At 32.1% G+C, this 19196-nt stretch overlaps 1 protein-coding gene across 2 annotated transcripts in view; it reads right to left on the bottom strand.

Annotated features, from left to right (window-relative positions):
* Positions 1-6585: 6585 nt before the first annotated feature.
* The window catches only part of LOC111627016 (beta-1,4-glucuronyltransferase 1-like), a 59837-nt gene continuing 47226 nt past the window's right edge, over positions 6586-19196 (bottom strand). Inside the window, exons 5-6 of one of the 2 annotated variants that reach the window (XR_002756964.1) lie at positions 18284-18359; positions 6586-6614 (exon numbers count right to left, since the gene is read on the bottom strand). The gene's annotated coding sequence lies outside the window, so the exon portion shown is untranslated. Of the gene's footprint in view, positions 6615-18204; positions 18360-19196 lie in introns of those variants that run through there. The other variant, XR_002756963.1, reaches the window with a different exon arrangement.

The raw sequence follows: 19196 nt of genomic DNA, 5'->3' as shown, positions 1-19196 counted from the left end.
CGAAAACTCCCTCTTATTCCGTATCCCTCCCAAATGGAGAAGAAATTCTTTGATGTTGTTTTATTTTGTTAGGTTTGTAGAGAAAAATATCTTTCGATGCAACCAAGCATTAGAAGAGTGGCTTAGCTGGCTTTTTTCTAATCAATTTTTTATTTTATTTTTAGAAGAAGAATTGAATAGAATTCTCTACTTTTTATCACTTTCACTTTGTTGGTAATTTCGTTCTTTCATAACCTGGACCATAATAATCAATGAAAGGGTTTCCAACACTGTAATAACATCTTTATAACGATCAGAATTCTCACTCTAATAAATATAATTGCTTTGAAGAAAATTATCTAGCTTCTTTTTTTTCTGTGATTTGATACTTTTTTAGACACTACGTGGAAATTTAGTTATATTTTTGTATAAAGTAAGAGGAAAGTAGAGGAAAGTTTTTATTGTGCATGAGAGTTTAGAATTTAAGATGTGTCTGAAGGTTGTTTTCTGCTATAAACTTTCTTAATGGTAGATTGTAAGTGAATTATATACATAGTTCGGTTCGTAACACATGGGAGAATTATCCTTAAGTGTTACAGATGTAAAGATATGGGAATCTGGCCCATACTTTAAGTGCTATAATATGAAAAAATCACGAAAAACTCCACCTGACCAGCTCAGAACCTACGACAAGTGTCCAGTAGTGTTACCCACTCGGTCACTGGTGTGTCTCGCTAGTGAATGTTTCAATGGGGAAAATTATCTTACCGAATGTTTTTATTTTATTCCAAAAATAAATCATAAAATTATCGAACTTTTAAGTAATTTTCTTTAAATAATTTCATACATTTAGCTTATAAAAAAATAACAATTTTTACTTGGAACAAAGCAGAAAATTCCTTCCGAAACAGTTGTAAGTGACATACATATGGGTTATTACATTAATTATTCCCTTTGAAAGTAAAGAAGAATGCCGGATAAATATAAAACGTACAATTTTTGTAAGTCTAGTTTACTTTAAAGTTTCATTATAAATGAATCCATTCCGAAACATTAATTTCCGCCTACTCATTTTGTAAACAAAAACTCGACCTTAGATAATTAGCCGAGTTATTACCATTAGTATGAACATTAAATGCACTATTAAGGTAATTGGAAGTTGAACCAGAATCGTCTACATTAATTTAAATATAATAATTTTATAAAAATTCTTTAAGTTATTATTACTTAAAGCTTGGTCTTTTGGCTTCAGTTCAACATTTAAAATATGAATAAAATATTTTAAATTCTAACTAAAGCAATGTTTAATCAGTGACCGAAGTGGATAAACCCTAGTTGGTCGTGGGTTCGCACCTTAGCTAATGGGTTGGACACGTGGAATTTTCCGGGTTTTATTCACGTTTTTACCACTTAAATAAGGGCCATTTTCCCATATATAAAAGTGAAATTTCTGGGTTTTAAGGCATTTCCTTTGGCAGATCGTCCACGTATCGTATTGCCTTACAAAAACTGCTAAACAGAATCAGAATAGAAGAGAATCTGTAGGGTAGTTCGGCTATAGAAAGGCCCTAAAATTTAATTTTTTGTATAAGAAGCATTTTATAAAAATGGCATAAATTAAAATAATTATTAGCACTGCATCCATGGTGTCTAGTTATGTTAGTAACAATACCAATGTGTTGGGAGTGTGACGTGTCACGAACTCGTTTAGTGAATGGTCTCAATGAAGTGCCACGTGATATTCTCAACACCAAAGTGTTGAGAATATCACGTGGCACTTTAACACTCGTGCGAGATGGAGACTTAAAGGAAAGACCTTATCATAATAAATTAATTGTTTAATAATTATTCCATGTTGCCCATTAATCTATAGATTGAAGGGGTGGAGAGAGAGATAGAATTGTATCATTTTCACATACATATGTGAGGCCCCACACCGCTGGAAAAACCTAAAAATGTATTAATATCAATAATACTTTTGTATTTCGTACTTTACTCAAAAGACCCAAAGTTTGGGAGCCCTTCTATATGCACGGTCATGGCTAAATGATCCCTTTCTACCTCAAATTAATAGCGGCTTGCCCCTATACATCATACTTTTCCTTTAACAATAGAGTCGTGCCGGTCTTCTAACACCTTTCAGAGAGAAATTTTTGAATAGAAATAACGTGACTTCCGGTTTGCATCGAGCCTCCTGGCCTAAGGTTTTCATATCCGGTCTCGACTTTCATCTATCTAATTCCGTTCTCATGATTAAGGAAGGACAGTGAGAATTTATATGTCTACAAGTTTTCAAATTGCAGCACAATTAATTTATGCTAACTGTAACAAAAGAGATGATGGAATAAGGCAAAACAACACGTAAATAAAGACTTTCTATGACTTGAAAAAGGAGTTTTCACGCGAAATTGGTTCTTTTTAGGTGTTAGACACGTAAAGAAAGCCCGGTAAACTTCACTTAACCAGCCCGTTGCTTAGGCACGAACCCACGACTAGTGTTAAATAGTTTTATCTATTCGGCCACTGATGCATACACGAAGAATCGTTATGTAATATAAAGAATTATACGTCATTTTTCATTTATTTAAGAAAACTAAATATACAAAAAAGGGAGTTTTTCGTCACGCGTTTAGCACCTAAATAGGAACCAGTTCCTCACATTTTTTGGGGGATTTCTTCACGTGTTTAGCACCTAAAAAACGAACCATTTTTTTACATTTTTTGGGTCTTCTTTGCCTAAATAAGAGCCAGTTTCCTTAGAAAGTCCTCCCTCCTTATCAGATGGCCCATGCTTTGCCTTATTCCATCAATTCACTCCACAATTTTCTGAACGTCTTAATGGTAATTCCATAATTTTAACGCATGAAATAATAAGGCACTATTACAATATCAGCATAGTATTTAATATAATTGTGGTTTTATATAATAATAATAAAATAATAATTGCTAGTGACATTTTTTATCGTGTATCACTATCTTAAATAGAGCTACACTCGATTTAGAGCCATTTTCAAACGTTAAATCGAAGTAAATACAAGCTGTTACGTAAATCATTTGATTTCTAATAAAAATAAATTATGAAAATCTTTCTAAATAAATCTTTAAGTTAAGTTTTTATAAAAGCCCTTCCGTTGAAAAATAAATATTTTAATTAATCAAAATTGTGATAATTAATTATCCGACGAAATTCTTTCATCTGCACTGCGAGTAGAAAAGTGTTTATTTAGTTAAATTCTTCTTCTTCTTCTTTTTTTTTTAATAACTTAATGAAGAATTTTATTTTATAAAGACCAAATTCATTTGTCGAATTAATTAAGATCCTGTTAGATAATTATTACGGAGAATTATAAGAATATAAAAAGGAAAAATTCCTGAGTTTTTATAAAACCCCGTTGCTAATTACGTTCTTCGAGATAAACACCATTTTGCATCCATTAACGATGTGTAACGACTATCAAGCTTTTAAATTGCAATTTTCCAGATATTTAACCATGAAAGTTAATTCTAATGCCACGCGTTAAAATCCTCCTCTTTAAAATAAATAAATAAATAAATAAACTATGGTCTTATGGTGTAATTTTTAAAGATTTATAAGAAAATCCACATGATATATGCAAGATGTGTTGAATTTCATTCAGCAAATAACCTTTGAATTCGTGTTAAATCATTAAGAGATTACTACGTTTGTCGTGGGTTCGCGCCTGGAATTTTCCGTGTTTTCTTCACCTGTCCAGCATTTAAACGGGAGTATTTCTCATTAATTCCTTCCCGAATCATTCATTAATCAGGACGTAATTTATCTCAGGTGGTAAACCTCTGAAATATTAACTTAAATTATAACAACAGGTCACTGCGGTTAGATTTAATATGTGTGTAAATTTTAGTAACGGTATCTTATGATGTGATACTACGAATATTATATCACAAATTAAAGCAATATCCTGATATAATATGGTATATCTCATAGTATACTACAAATACAAGATGACCTAAAATTCAGTTATTAATCAAGACATATTTTAAAACTATTAATTATTGTTCTAAAAATAAATATTAATTTATAGGGGTAGAAAAACCAGTAGGGTCTCCTCCAGGTCCCTCTCGAAAGCCCCTATAAAGAAGTAGAATGGATAAATATATATTTTAACCTAATCCAAACTTTATGTAAACATTTCTAAAAGGAAATAGAAGTACAGTTTATATATAACTCCCCTTCTGTATTGCCATCATATTATCGGGATTTTGTCTAGAGAAATAAACTGTCAAGAGAAAAGAACTTTCTATTTTGATGTCATCTATCGTCTAAAATAAATGATGTTTCTCACTTTTGCTCTCTGCTCCGGGTATTATTTTAAAATTAAGTACTTAAAATCGACCAGCGCTTAAATCCATCTTCTATCTTATCTTAAAGAGATGTTTGATGAAATATCCGATTATTATCGATAAGAAAGTTTTCTAACAATACTTATCATATTAATTTATCATATAAAATTAATTTTTGAGAATTATATCTTTAAAGAATTGTTAAAAATGGGCCCGTTCTTTTTGTCTTCTAGAGGCCCTAATCTTCAAATAAAATGAAATCTGTAGCCTGATGATTGTTCTCAATGCAATTTTCAAGCATTTTTAAACCAAATATATGCAGTGTTACATAATAAAATATAAGCAATATCATTTATCTTATAATTCGAAAGCTGTCTATGACGTTAGAATTGAGAATATACCAGAGAAAGAGAGAGGGGTGGTCTTAATTATTAATTGATTAAATTTCATTTTAGAACAATAGAATAATTCTTCAGATTTATTTTTATTCATAAAATAATATAGCATAACTTAGTTCTTTAACTGATATTAACCAAACAAAATTCTATAGCTATGGTAATTTCCATTACGAGTTTTCAGTGGTTTATCCACTCGTTCACTGTTAGGTCCCTATAAAATATCATGGGCCTGACATGCCCGAGTGATTCAGGTCTTCATATTGATAATTGGCGTAATTTGTTCATAAACCAGGCCTTTAAGTCAACACCATAGTTAAAAATCTAGTAGTTGAGATTGTGTGGGGCATTCCACTGCGAGTTCCTATATTTACAAACTCCCAAAAATTTATTAGAATTTAAAATTCTAATATATATAAATAATTCTAGAAGAAAGAAGAATTCATGTGTTCGAGTTCTGCACCAATCTTATCTCTTGTTATATCAAAGATAACGTTACAAACGTACAATATTTAACTTTATCAACGATGAGACAAGAGATAAGATTGGTAGAATACCAAGAACTAAGCTTCCATTAAAAACTATTTTAAATGTATTCAATAATATATCATGTAAGCCGATAGTTAATAAATTCTCGATTCTTTCGACGATTAAACTTTAAAATCTTATTTTAATACTAATAAATATTGCATAAAAATGGATTAGGGAGGAAAGTACTTTTATCTCCTTTATAAAATGTAATGTTTTTTTTTATTATTATTCAAATACATTTTATTTCATTTATTCAGAAAAAAAATACATTTAAAATCATTAGTAATTTTTTGAAAAATATAACGTTTTTCATGTATTTTATTTAATAATAAATTTTTTATTAAAATAACCTATCAGTAGTCGAGCGGATAAACCAGTGAACAATGGTAGTTGGTCGTGGGTTCGCACCTATCCAGCAAGTTGGCCCTGTGTTTTCCAGGTTCTCTTCATGTTTGTAATATCTAAATAGGAACAATATCCCATAAAAGAAACCTTAAACCATCCCCAAGTGCCCAAGATACTGGCGCACTTGTGGCACCATTTTCGTCTAGGTTGTCCTTATCCTAATTTCTAAAGGCCTCAACTTCCATTATCGACTAACAACAGAAAATTCGTGACTTCTAGACTATTCTGCAAATATAAAAGAAAATAATGATCGATATTTGCCCACTGTCCCGTACAACTTTGTCTTCTGTTGACCATTCTTGAAAATAAGGAATGTTCCTTGTTTTGAAGGCAAAGTTAAAACCATCGAATACTGGTCGCGGGTTCGTGCTCCACCCAACGGGCTGAACAGATGAAGTTTTCCGTGTTTTCTTCGTGTTAGTAACACCTAAATGGATGCCAGTTTCCCATAAGACTTCAGCAGATTGCTCACGTGTCGCTCTGTCATAAACCAATCAACCAAACTTAATTTTCTTGTGTTTCATAACACTAATTCATTGGACTTCCATAAATATCACATATCCACATTTCTCTGTAATTATTAGAATTCAAATGGTATAATTTCCAACGAATTTGGGACTAAAATTTATGATTTCATCCTCTGCGCTTAGGTAACTCTACAATTATCTTTAATGTTTCGATGGTGCGTGTATAAAAAAAAAAAAAAAAAAAAAACGATATTAGAAACGAGTAAAACGGAGGCAAAGTAAAAGTATTATTAAACATCAGCATGGATATTAATGACTGACGAGGCATTTAATATCGGAGAAGTGGCACACACAACCATCAACTAGCGCAAACATCCAGACAATTGATGACATCTTTGCCATCGGTCTAATTGTGCTTCTTATTACTTTGGTAGCATCGATGATAATAGCGTTTGCACCTCACAAAGCAAATATCTACAGAAAGAAAGCGTCATTTTGCCTCCGGATATTTCACCTAACAAAAAAGAAAAAAATAAAAAAGAAAAGTAGTAGAAAACTTTATTACGTGTATAATATATTTTACCTTAAATTTGTTTAATCTATTGCTAATATTCTTCGTTAAACTTTAAAGATTTCATTCTTTCAAAGTATTATATAAGTATTCTTCTGTGATTAGAAATTCTTTCTATATAATTCGGTCTGAAAGTATATATTTAGGTGTGAAATAATTAAGAATTAAGCATTTTTTTTATTATTGTTTTAAATTCTGTACTTAATTCTTAAACATATAGAACGTTAAATAAACTTTGAAAAGACTGAAATAACATTAAATAATTTATAAGCTGCATATTAGATATAGAAAAAGTTTTCCGTTTAGGACGACAAAATATTTTAAAATAATCTTTAAATGACGTTTAACCTTCATGGATGATGTATAATCAATCATATTCCTATAAGTTTATGTTAGAAACTTCTTATTATGTGTCAACGTTCAAGTAGATAGATTCTATAAAGCTCATATAATAAAGTGAGATTATGACCATGAAATAAAATTTTATATGCTTTCAGAATATTAAGACCATTTACCATACATAATACATATTAAATAACTTAACTTTTAATATAAAGAATATACAGTCGACTCCCTATAACACTGTTGATAATTTCGTTTTATATGAATTCCATATTGTACGAGTCACTTAGATTTTATAAATACGTGTGCCGGGCTGTGAACGTCTTAAGTATTTGTAAAATCTAAGTGACTCGTACAACGTGAAATTCATATAAAACGGAATTATCAACAATTTTATAGGGGGTGGTCGACTGTATAATAAATAATTCTTATACTAAAAATATTTACCATCTAATAAATATTTAACACTAATAATATAATATTTAATTATTTATAAAAGAAATAAATTGCTAAAAATGTTGATTGGGACGTCATTTTTCTTTTTATTTTTCATAAATAAAACTAAGTTAAATATAGGGAAAAAAATAAAGTATAACGTCTTATTAATCTTAAGGTTTTCGAAAAGGGAGAAGATGACAAGTTAATCCCAACAATTTGTAAACAAAACAGGAGAAAAAAAAGTAAAAATGATTATGTTTGATCATCATCAATCAATTTAATTGCTTAGTATGAAGCTTTAATTGTGTTTATAGCTGAAGTGGATACGGTTCTGACTAGAATTTTGTTGACAAAACAGCGATACCAATGGGTCGATAATACATTCCGATTACATTTTAAACACCCAAAACAACAAAATAATGTAATATATGAAAGAATTCTTATGTTTTCGTTTATTAAAATCTATAATTTTATCGTAATTTCTTTATTAAAAACTCGAATTATATGATTAACAGAGAGAATGTATAGGGACTGCAATCCAAAAATTGCAGTCCAATCATTATTAATTTAGAAATTAAAAGTTAAAAAAATAATTAAAATGTAGTTTAATCATTAAAAAAATAAATAAAATTTCTAAAATTTTAATTAACAAAAAAAATCGTGTACAAAATTCTTTACGTAAGAAAAGAAATTACATATTAACAATATTTTTCTTTTAAAAAAAATAATAATTTATATAAAAGAAAAATAGAATTAACTTTTCTTCTCTTCTATTAATTACAATTTTTTTTTACTTTGTTAGTTTCCAATTAGTGAAAATAATTTTATAAAAAAGAATAATAATAATAATTTTTTTCAAAAGAAATTTATCGATTTTTTTTTTTACTTTTTCGCGTGCTATTTACTAAAAACACTACAAGAAGCAATACTAAATAAGCGAAATTAACTAATAAACTGCTCCTTACATGTAACTAATGAACTGCACCCGCTCCTTATAAAGGAATAAATCAGAAATTTATCTAAGAAAAAGAAGAGGAAAAAAAGAAATTAAATTTCAGGCAGAAAACAGAAGAATTGAGAAACGGTATTAATTAAAGAAATGGAAATAAAATATAATAGAAAGCGAAAATTAAAAAAAAAAAAAAAAAAAAACTTTCCAGCCATTCTTTATTTGTTTTCATTCCTAATAATTGCTACCTTTTAAGTCTTCCACCTCCTTATCCCGATTTTCCCGAAAATCTCTACAAATATTGCCCCCTAATACACCGGTAATACCCTAATACCCCTAATACCACTCGCATAAAAGTCCACCCGGAAAGAATCGCCAAACGCGATTCTTTCCGGGTGGACTTTTATGCGAGACTTCACCCCATTTAGTTGAAGAAATTCGGAAAACTACACGTGACCAATCCGTAGGCGAGGCACGAACCCGTGACCAACCACCTGTATTCGATGGTTTTTATCCACCGAACCTAATACACGAGCATCCCTACAAAATTTCAATACAAAATTAAGCTTTAAATTAGATGAAAACAAATCACATCCCCCAAACACACACGCACACACATCCATACATATAGGGGGAGAACCGCAAATATTTTTACATTTGTGAACGTTTCAAGGTTCCCCCGGGATCAAAAAAATATAAAAATCTTCAGTGTAATTTCTATCCTCCCCCAATATTTTTACATTTTTGGACTCGGTTAAGTAACAACCGGGAAAATAAAATTAGAATTTTAATTTAAAATTTATTACCTATTACAGTCGACCCCCCATAACACTGTTGATTATTCTGTTTTATATGAATTTCATGTTGTACGAGTCACTTAGATTTAACAAATACGTGAGCCATTCACAGCCCGGCACACGTATTTGTAAAATCTAAATGACTCGTACAACATGAAATTCATATAAAACGGAATAATCAACAGTATTATAGAGGGGTCGACTGTAATACACTGTATTTCTTTTATTTATTTATTTTTTTTACAATACAAAAGCGACAAGTCAAAGAAGTTTTTCTTTTCTAGTAAGAGTTTCCTAATATCCCATTAATTTTTATTTCTATTTAATTTTTGCATAATTTCCAAAATACAAAAAAAAAAAGAAGGAAGGAAGGAAGAAAAAATAAAAAATAAAACTATTTCTTCGGTGTGTTCATTTCGGAAAAATCTCGCCAACTTCACTCAAATAATCATGTCACGTAGAGCGTGAAAGGAGACCTCTTCTCTAAATTCGTAATGGATCCATTCCGTAAACTCGTTTATCATAATTTGTTCCGCCATATTGATTTGCACACAATCTGTAATTTCTTCTTTTCTTATTCTTTTTTTCTTTTTTATTTATATATTTTTTCCTTAACTCCTCTTAATTTTTCGAATTCGTTGTGTTGGAAAATTACCTCGGTATATCTTTAAAAGAGATATTCCAGTTTTGCCAAGTTACTTCAATGGATCGTTAAAGCGCGTACATTGCATTAAATTCGAATATCCCGATAAATAAAATCCGCTAGAAGCTAATTAACTTTCTCTTCAATGACGTTGTATGCGGGTTATAACGTTCGCTCTACCACACAATCTTCTATCTCATCTCGCTGTTTTATATCGGGTATGAATCATAAAATACATCTGGTGTTTTCACAATAAGATTTTTCAGGGTTATCTGTTGAAAAATACGATTTTCTTTTTTTGTTATAAATGCCTTTTTCGGTTATAAAGAATATTAAAATTATTATGACGTCAATTTTTTAATCATATTTTTGAATTTAAATCGAGACCGGATCCACCGTTTTCGACGGACAGACATTCGGAATGTACTACGCCCAATTAGATTTCTGCCGTTATAAAGGCGATTGTTTCTGTTCGTCTGCCTTCTAAATCGATTAAATTCTTAATTAAACTTAATTGTAATTAGTTAAATTAATAGTTTATTCGAGTTTTTACGCGTGTTAACGTTTATTTACGGTAAAAAAAAGGTGTAAAAATCTTGACGTTTTCGGTAGGAAATCGGTAAAATTATTTACTTTAGACACTGAAAATTGCTGAATTTTATTGGTGAAGAGTATTAATAAATAAATTTTCGATTGATTCGTTGAATTTTAATGAAAGTGATGAGAATTTGTTCTCATTTATCCATCAATCAATCATTCTAGAGACTAGAAAAGAGTTGCTTACTCCAGAACTTGCAATTAACTCGAATATAAAGAATGTTATTCTCTACTTTATCGCATTAGAATCTATTGATTAATTCAATTGAATAATCTTTTGTTTGTATTTATACTTTATTTAATCTCATTGGTTTATAAAATATTCTATTTTCTAGATCTAGAATAAGCAATAAGTAACTTTCTTCCAATCTCTAGAATGTTACACGTTTGGAAAAAAAGAATTGTTGAACAGTAGTCGAGGGTTCGAGCTCACCAATGGGCTGGAGTTTTCCGGGTTTTCTTTACGGATGTAATATCTAAATAGGGGCCAGTTTTCTCTGGTCTTCTATGGGAAACTAGTCCCTATTTAGGTGTAGGTAGGTATTGAAGAAAGCTATGGGAAAATGGTCCCTATTTAGTGTTAGACACGTAACTGGCCCGTTTAGGTGTTACATTGCATCTCCTGGGAGGCGTTTGGATTATCCAAGGGGGCGTTAGACATGTAGGAGGGCCCTACGTACACAGAACAGTTACAACCAAGGAAGCGGAGACACAAAATAGTATGAGAAGCACCGTTCTAAAGATTGAAAGAGTTAATTAAGAGTTATTTTTTCCAGAAAACAAAATACTTATCAACTCTAGAAGGTTAGTCACTTGAAGCAATCTAAAAATGTAAAATTAATAACTTTAATATATAAACATTTATTAACATTAAAGTTTCAAACCGTGTAATGAATTGGATGACCATGGAACTCTTCGATTTCTAATCATCTTAAGGGGCAAAAATCTATAGATTCTGGTACACCGAATAACAATACTATGCATATTTGGAAAGTGGGACAACTCATCTCAAACTCGATCAAGAGAAAATATCAATTACATAGCTGTAGCATTGGATGCCAAAATAGCATCTGTGTGGAAGTCATCTGTCATACTTACTCCGCTCTTCTGTCAACATTGGCCGTGGCTAATCAATAGTGGCACCATGTAATAATAACCAGAAAGAGAAAATCTTTAACAAAGAAAAAAAAATACATATATATAAAAAATGATTTCTTAATGCGAATTTCTTGAGGGGTAATTATATTTCGATCAATTTTCAGCAGATGGTTTCAATTTTTAAAGGACAACTATTACTGCCATTAATATGTTCTTTAAGCAAATATATCTGCTCTTAAATCGTAATCAACTGAAATATCCAAATATATTTTTAACGTGTTAATTAAATCTTACGTTTTCGAACTTTGAATTCGAGCCGAATGCCTTCTTTTTCAATTAAGATCAAGTAGAAGTACACGCTTTTCCAATAGTCAATATAGATGATGTTAGTGAGATTTCATTATCATCACTCCTATTCATCACGCGATAAGTAATTTTGTTTGGCGTTAAATTTAAAAAATTAATTAATTAAAATCTGTTTCCATCATCGAACTGGTGGGCCTCATATTCAAAAATACGAGGCCCACCAGTGGCCGAGTGGTTAAAAGCATCGAACACAGGTTGCGGATTCGTGCCTCGACCATGGCCACGTGGAGTTTTCCCATTCATTTCCCGGTTTTCTTCATTGTTGAGTCCTAAATAGGGCCCAATTTTTGTAAAGACCTCTCGGGAGGCCAAGTGGCAGATCGCGTTGCATTACTCCGTTAATCCTTTAAAATATATAATGTATGCCCATTATAAAATGTACAAGGTTAAGGTGGTTGTCCACCGCTTTGGAGGACCCAGGATCGAATCCAGACGGGTATCCCAGACGATGGTCCGTCCGGGCTCCAACCCATTCTCGAGATTAACGAAGAACAAACGGACGGACGGAACATATAGATCTGCATTCTGAAAATTGCAGGCCAATAAATTCATGTGTACAGTAGACCCCCCTATAACACTGTAGATAATTCCGTGTTATATGAATTCCATATTGTACGAGTCACGTATTTGTAAAATCTATGTGACTCGTAGAACATGGAATTCATATAACACGGAATTATCTACAGTGTTATGGAGGTCTACTGTACTTTATCATAATTATGGATAAAAGTAAAGGATTAATTTAACGATTGGAACAACCCTAAAAATTCAAAAATCTGTTAAAATTATACTCGAAATTATATATATATATATTATATNTGGAGGCACTTCGATATAAACGAACGAGTTAATGAGGGATATATAATATATATATATATATATTTCAATACAATTCTAGCGAGAGAATGAAAGAAAACTTGAAATTGTTCTCGTACCTTTCAGGTATTTGGAGGTAGAAAATAGAAAAGTGGACTCCTTCCTGTAGAGAAATCACCAATCACGAACAGGTGACATTATAATCTGGTGACAAATTTCTTTTCCAGCTGTAGCCATTCTATATTTATAGCTTCTATCTACCGACTTGTAATAAAAATAGTCGAAGATGTCAATACTTAAAAAATTTCTCCTTGTATAGAAAGAGAAGAATCTTGATTTATTTAAGGAATTTATATCAAAGTTTTCTTAATTAAAAAACAAAATATTATATTAATTAAAGTTTTATCAAAATTAATATCATTATAAAAGTAATATTTTGAAAAATTCGACGTAAATTAATTAAGAAAATGTATTAAGTTCACGTCAACAAAGTCAATAATCGGCGAAGAATAATGTAATTTTTGATGGAAAATAAGTGCTTTTAGATAAATAGAGAAAAATGAAGAAAATTATTAATTAAGAAATTTATTTACGGGTGTATTTTTTGGGGGGAAGAAGAAATCGATGGAAGTTCATATTAAAGGGCTTTTCATAACCCACAAAGACTTTGGTGTGTTGTATGTGACATTGAAATTACGCAGCAGAAATAATGTTATAAGGTCATTCAACACAATATGGTGCTACAATACGAGAAGACAAAATATTCGATAGAGAACTGAATTTGTTAATGTCAGGTACCAGCGCCCTGTACTATGGTTTCAATTTTGCATATTACAAGTAATCCTCGCTCGCAGTAGAGTTTTATAATATGGATGAGGAATGGGAACCACGTGAAAATATCTTAAGAAAATTCTAATTGGATAAGACCCCACCAGCAATAGAGTGGAGAAAACTATTGAACATTGGCAGTTGGTCGAGTGTTCGCCCCTCGCCAACGGATTGGCCACGTGTTTTACACGTAATCATGAGCCAGTTTCCCATAGGAAACCCTTCCAGAAGCCACACACTTGGCAGATAGCCTAAATATCGTGTTGCCTTGCCTCGTCAATCCAATCCGAAATATTATTTGAGAATTGCAGGTTCTTATCTGCTTTATTACAAGACCAGAGTTTTTTTTTGTTGTTTTTTTTATATAGTTTCGTCGATCCTTAAATTAAAATAATTCTATTTTTATTAATGTTGAAAAGCGATCAGAGTGGCAAAAGGATCGAATTTTTATTATGGTACCCTGTCTCTCAATTATGCTGATTGAATTGATGGCATAAAGACAACGCAACACGATCAGCCAGAACCAAATTTACACGTGAAGAAAACCCGGAAAATTTCAGCCTGTTAGTAAGATGCGAACCCGCGACCCGAATTATGGAGTGGTACCCTATCTCTACAGGAAACTGGCCCTATTTGGTGTGAACAAACGTGAATAAAACCCGTAAAACTCCACTTGGCCAGCTCACTGGCAAGGCACGAACCCACGACAGACTACAGGCCAGTGGTTTATCCACTCGGTTACTGTGGATCCGGATGAATTCGCAATAAGCAAACTGTTAATTTAAATTTCTATGTATGAAGGCGTGTGTTAAAACCATTTCTGGCGAGTAGTTAGATTCGGATGTGGTTCCTCCGCCCTTATCGTTGTTGGCCAACCCCATTACCGTTGGAAACGAGTAAAAATTGAGGCCGATTATCACACCTTTAATGCATTTACGTGTAACATCGATAAATCAACTAACGTAACAGACACACACAATTATCTTCTAATAGTGCATTCACCATAAACTGAGTTTCGAGTAGGGTTCCCGAACGCGAAGTAAACTATTAGAATGAAAAGACATAAAATTTTCAGTTAATTAAAATGATTTATTCTACTTTCGGAGGTGGGTTTAATTCGGGAATGGAGGAAAAATGTATGAATTTATATGGCAATCATGCTTCTGATACGACGGCGTATAAGAGGTAAGTATTAAAAAGCGAAAGTTGTAATTAAAGACACGGATTGATGTGAACTGCTTTTAGGTTCACTAGCTCGCGTGACGTTAATGGATAAAGTGATTGATGGCGGTTGGACTATACGGAACCGAGTCTCAGTTCGGGTTAATGTTGGTCCTTGTCACGGAATTTGAACCTATGCCGTTATCGCTTATAACGGATTTCAATAAGAACGGGTGCTACATCTTGTCTCGTACTTCAAGACTCTTGCTCTGTCAGCGTTTTTTTCCTCAAATCGATTGATGAGTAAGAGTTGGATTCTGGTTTTGTTCTTGGATCAAAATCTCGTTTTGCCAAGAAATTCTTTGATTAATATAACGTAAAAAGATAAAAAAAATTCCCATTTTTTTGTTCTAGAATGCGATCGTCTTAAAAATCTTCCAGGGATATGAAGATGGGCCTCTGACCTCTAAGATTTCCGTGTCTGGTCTCGATTTTCATCTATCTAACTCCATTCTTAAGATTGAGGATGGACAGACGGGCGGATTTTTTAGTCCGCAATTTGAAAATTGCAGACCTATAAATTCCCATTGGCATCCGTCTTTCTGTCCTTTCTTAATCTCGAGAACGAAGTTAGATAAATGTAAATCGAGACCTGATGTGAAAAGGTTAGGAGCAGGATGCCACGAACTTCGGTCTGAAACGGGAAATAATTTTAGAAAAATTCTTAAATATTCTACTGTATTTTCTAAATAGCTTCTACTCTAGGAAAAGTAAAGAGAAAGTAAACAGTTACTAGGTTTTTCGAGTATTAAAAGTTACTGGTAGGCATGTAACTATGGCAGAAAGAAAAAAATATGTATATACAGTATTGTAATAAGCATTACTCAGCAATGTTTGCAACTCAACTAAGTGGCAAGATATGTGCTGCAAGCTGCAACTCTTGCAAGATAACACACAAAGTAGACAATTATCGTTCACGGAATTTTTTTATTCTTTCGATATCCTCAAGCGATGGCATTTTATTACAAGTAAAATAACCGAAAGTATTTTTTAAAATGCATTCGTAGTATAGAAAGCAAAGAAAAAGGATTCTGTTTTACCTTCAAATCTTCAATTTCTTGTGTAAAATAAATACATAAAAAAATCAATTAAGTGTTAAACCTTATATAAATATTGATAATTTTACTGTAATTATCGTTTGTTTTTCGTAAGAATGGATTGACTCGTTGGGGTAAGGCACAGCATCACATGAATCTGTCAAAGGGGACTTTCTACGAGGAATTGGCCATTATTCGGGTATTAAATACGTGAAGAAAGTCCGAAAAACTCCACGTGACTAGCCGTTAGTCGGGCGCGAACCCGCGACCAACTACAAGTATTCGTGGTTTCATCCTCTCGATTACGGATGGGCAGGAGCTCGCGATCTACAGATTGAATAGACTTGTATAATAAGTATTAATTTCTTATTAACCTCAAGTTAAATATAAAATTAGGCTTAGTAAGGATTAAAACTTATTTATACTTTTACTAAATTTATACTTAATTATATAATCGTAAAACCTATTTTAAACGTAATTTTATTGTATAATCCAATCACATAACCTCCCAACATAAAAAAATCTGTATTAAGATATCAAATATAAATTAAACTGGTTATACTTTCCTACGTTATAACACTGACATTAATTACGATGGATTCAGAAGATTCTACTTTAAAATTAGACCCTTCGAAAATAAATAATGTTAGAAAGAATAAAAAAAAAACCTAACATTTTTAAACTTGGTGTATCTCTATCCTTAAATTCATCTTATACATTATAAAAAAGAGTCAACAAGTTAACTAAACAAAGATAATTAAATATTGACAGGATCGTAACTTTCGAGTAGAGAAAGATGTGCATTATTGACTTAATTGCTTTGTACTTCATACGGAGACAGCCATAAAGTTGTCACCCGAAGGCAAATCCCTCTGGTGCATTCATTCTCTTCGCATCATGTAATTGGACGAGTCTCCTGAGAGGGCATTAATCTATCCTTCTAATCCATTAAGGCCAAACAAACATCTTTAAACTTCCTCTAAATGTTGAGTTACGATCCCAGTTAAGTCGCTCTCTCTCTCTACTCTTCTTAATCGATCGTCTACAATTTTGTGATTGTTTTCCTCGGATGGCATTGTGCACCCTCTATGCTTCGTAATGCCCATATGGCAGAGAGATGTATCGTTGACAAATGAATCCGAATTTATACAAATTAATGGCACTTTAAAGCCTAGCAGCAGCGTCTTACTAGAAAAATACCTTGCATTGTTAAATGAAAAAGAAAAAAATGCAGAAGGAAGCCATTTTAATTATGTTCTTGACGCGTTTGCTTTCTTTTTTTTTAGTAGAAAATTATTTAAAATTTTATTACTTCGTTGTTTCTGGAGAGCAGAGTCATTAGCGTATCAGCATGGCTGTCAAAGGAGATGCTAAGACGAGAGTTCGAGTTTCGACTCCACCCTCGAATCGAGTGGAGAAACGCACACCCTCACACTTTCAGTAACACACCAGTGGTTAAGGAAGTCGAGATTTGATCGATGGCCCACAATTTTTGTTGGGTTGTTAAAGAAAGGCTTTATAGACTCGGGGGAAATCATACTAGCCAAACAGATGGATGACAGTTCTCTCTACATCAGAAGGGAAAGTGTAAATGGAATAATTATAGCTGCTGTCAACGACTGTCATGTTCAGTTTCTCTCTCTCTACGGCCACAGTGTGACGTTTAATTACGTCGTGACTTTGTCCCTCAATAGTCATTTCGGGCAGGTAATTACTCTTAATCCCCCCTCGCTCCATTCCAGATTTCTTGGTGATTGCTCCATCCCAAGTCGATCTCGAAAATAAATAAGATGGACGACACTTATGAAGTTTGCTTCATCTTCAGAATTTTCAGCGTATGTACTACAATTAGACTGTATTGTGTGCTTGTGCAGGACATAACATTTGTCCTGCACAACACGCAACTCTGAATTTCTATTATGAAAATATTTCTCTCGCAAAAATTTCTGTTTATTTCAATAATAATATATATTTTTTAATTGAAAATGTTGATTTTATACTACATTTCTGCATTGTAACCATTCAAATATACTTATTTAAAGTTGCTTATCGTAATTTTTTTTTAAATTTGGATACTTTTTTCAATTCTGAATGGAAAAGTTCCGAAAAAAGCAACCCCCTTAAATGGTTTCTAAGTATAATTTACAATGAATTTACAATTTCTAATACTATTATAACATTACTGTTCCAAATAACACCAGTGTATAGAAGCTACACTCATATAGAAAAGGTTAAATTTATAAATTCTTGTAACATCTTGTAATATGTATTTTTATATATATATATATAAAAAAACACATTACATCGCTATCTTGTAAAGTTACTTATATAAAAAGTTAAAAGAAGGAAGTGTAATGGAAGACAAATAACATCAAAAGTTTATTTTGCATTATACAATGTAAATTAAGGAACTGTAGAATAGATCAAATTTAATTTAAATTCTAATCTTTCTACTCGTGAAGTGATTTGTGGTAGCTTACATTTAATACATCACGTATTCGTAGTCATCGTTTGCCAATTTCATCCCTTTCGGAGGCTCCACGTTATCGATGATCGCTGCAAGAAAAAGTACTTCATCCCCAATGACACCAAATAAATTCTCGAAATAAATAAAATTTTAAGATGTAAAATGTACTAAAATATAATCAAAGCAAAGATTCTAAATTAAATATTTTGTTAATACAGCATATAAATCTTTATATAAAGTTATAAGGCAATCGTAATAAAAGAGCAGCGGTTCAGAACTCTTTGTAGAAAGCTACTTGGAGCTCTGAACTTCGGTACGTGCATTATTTTGAGTATGCTGTTTCGATTTTAAGGAAAATTCAGCCGCTAGGTCAAAACTTGGCGGTGCTGTCCACTTAATGATTACATTACGTGCATTTCCTAACGAATTTCGGGTGTCAAGAAAGAAGTGTAATGATTTTATTTCAATTGCAGGTGTGATTACAGACGATTATATATCAAAAGTTATGGTTTTATGCGCCTATTCATCTTGTGAGAAAGGTTTTGCGACTCCTTTAATATCCGAAATTCGTTAGAAAACGTACGTAATATGCACGTTGAGATAGTAGCGTCAAATTTCGCCCTATCGGCTAAATTTTAAAGTAAGTTTTTATAAGAAACTGGCCCCTATTTAGGTGTTACTAAAATGAAGAAAATCCGGAAAACTTCCACCTGGACAGTCTGTTGGGCGAGGCACGAACCCACACCAACTACTATAGTGTCCAATGGTTTTTTTATCCACTCAGCCACTGGTGGACGAAGTTGAGTTGGGAGAGGGTGATAAAAACAATGGTCTTAGTAATTAAAATGTACGCTAATTGACCCGAGTTTTTACAATGAATGAAACTGCAAAACACAAGATACTACTAGAGCTTAAGTTAAGAAGGG

Source organism: Centruroides sculpturatus, unplaced genomic scaffold (genome assembly GCF_000671375.1).
Source record: "Centruroides sculpturatus isolate CEXI.00-Female unplaced genomic scaffold, Cexi_2.0 scaffold386, whole genome shotgun sequence".
NCBI classification, from domain to species: Eukaryota; Metazoa; Arthropoda; class Arachnida; order Scorpiones; family Buthidae; genus Centruroides; species Centruroides sculpturatus.
The sequence above is the reverse complement of the archived record's forward strand: the minus strand, read 5'-3'. Positions and strand labels throughout refer to the sequence as shown.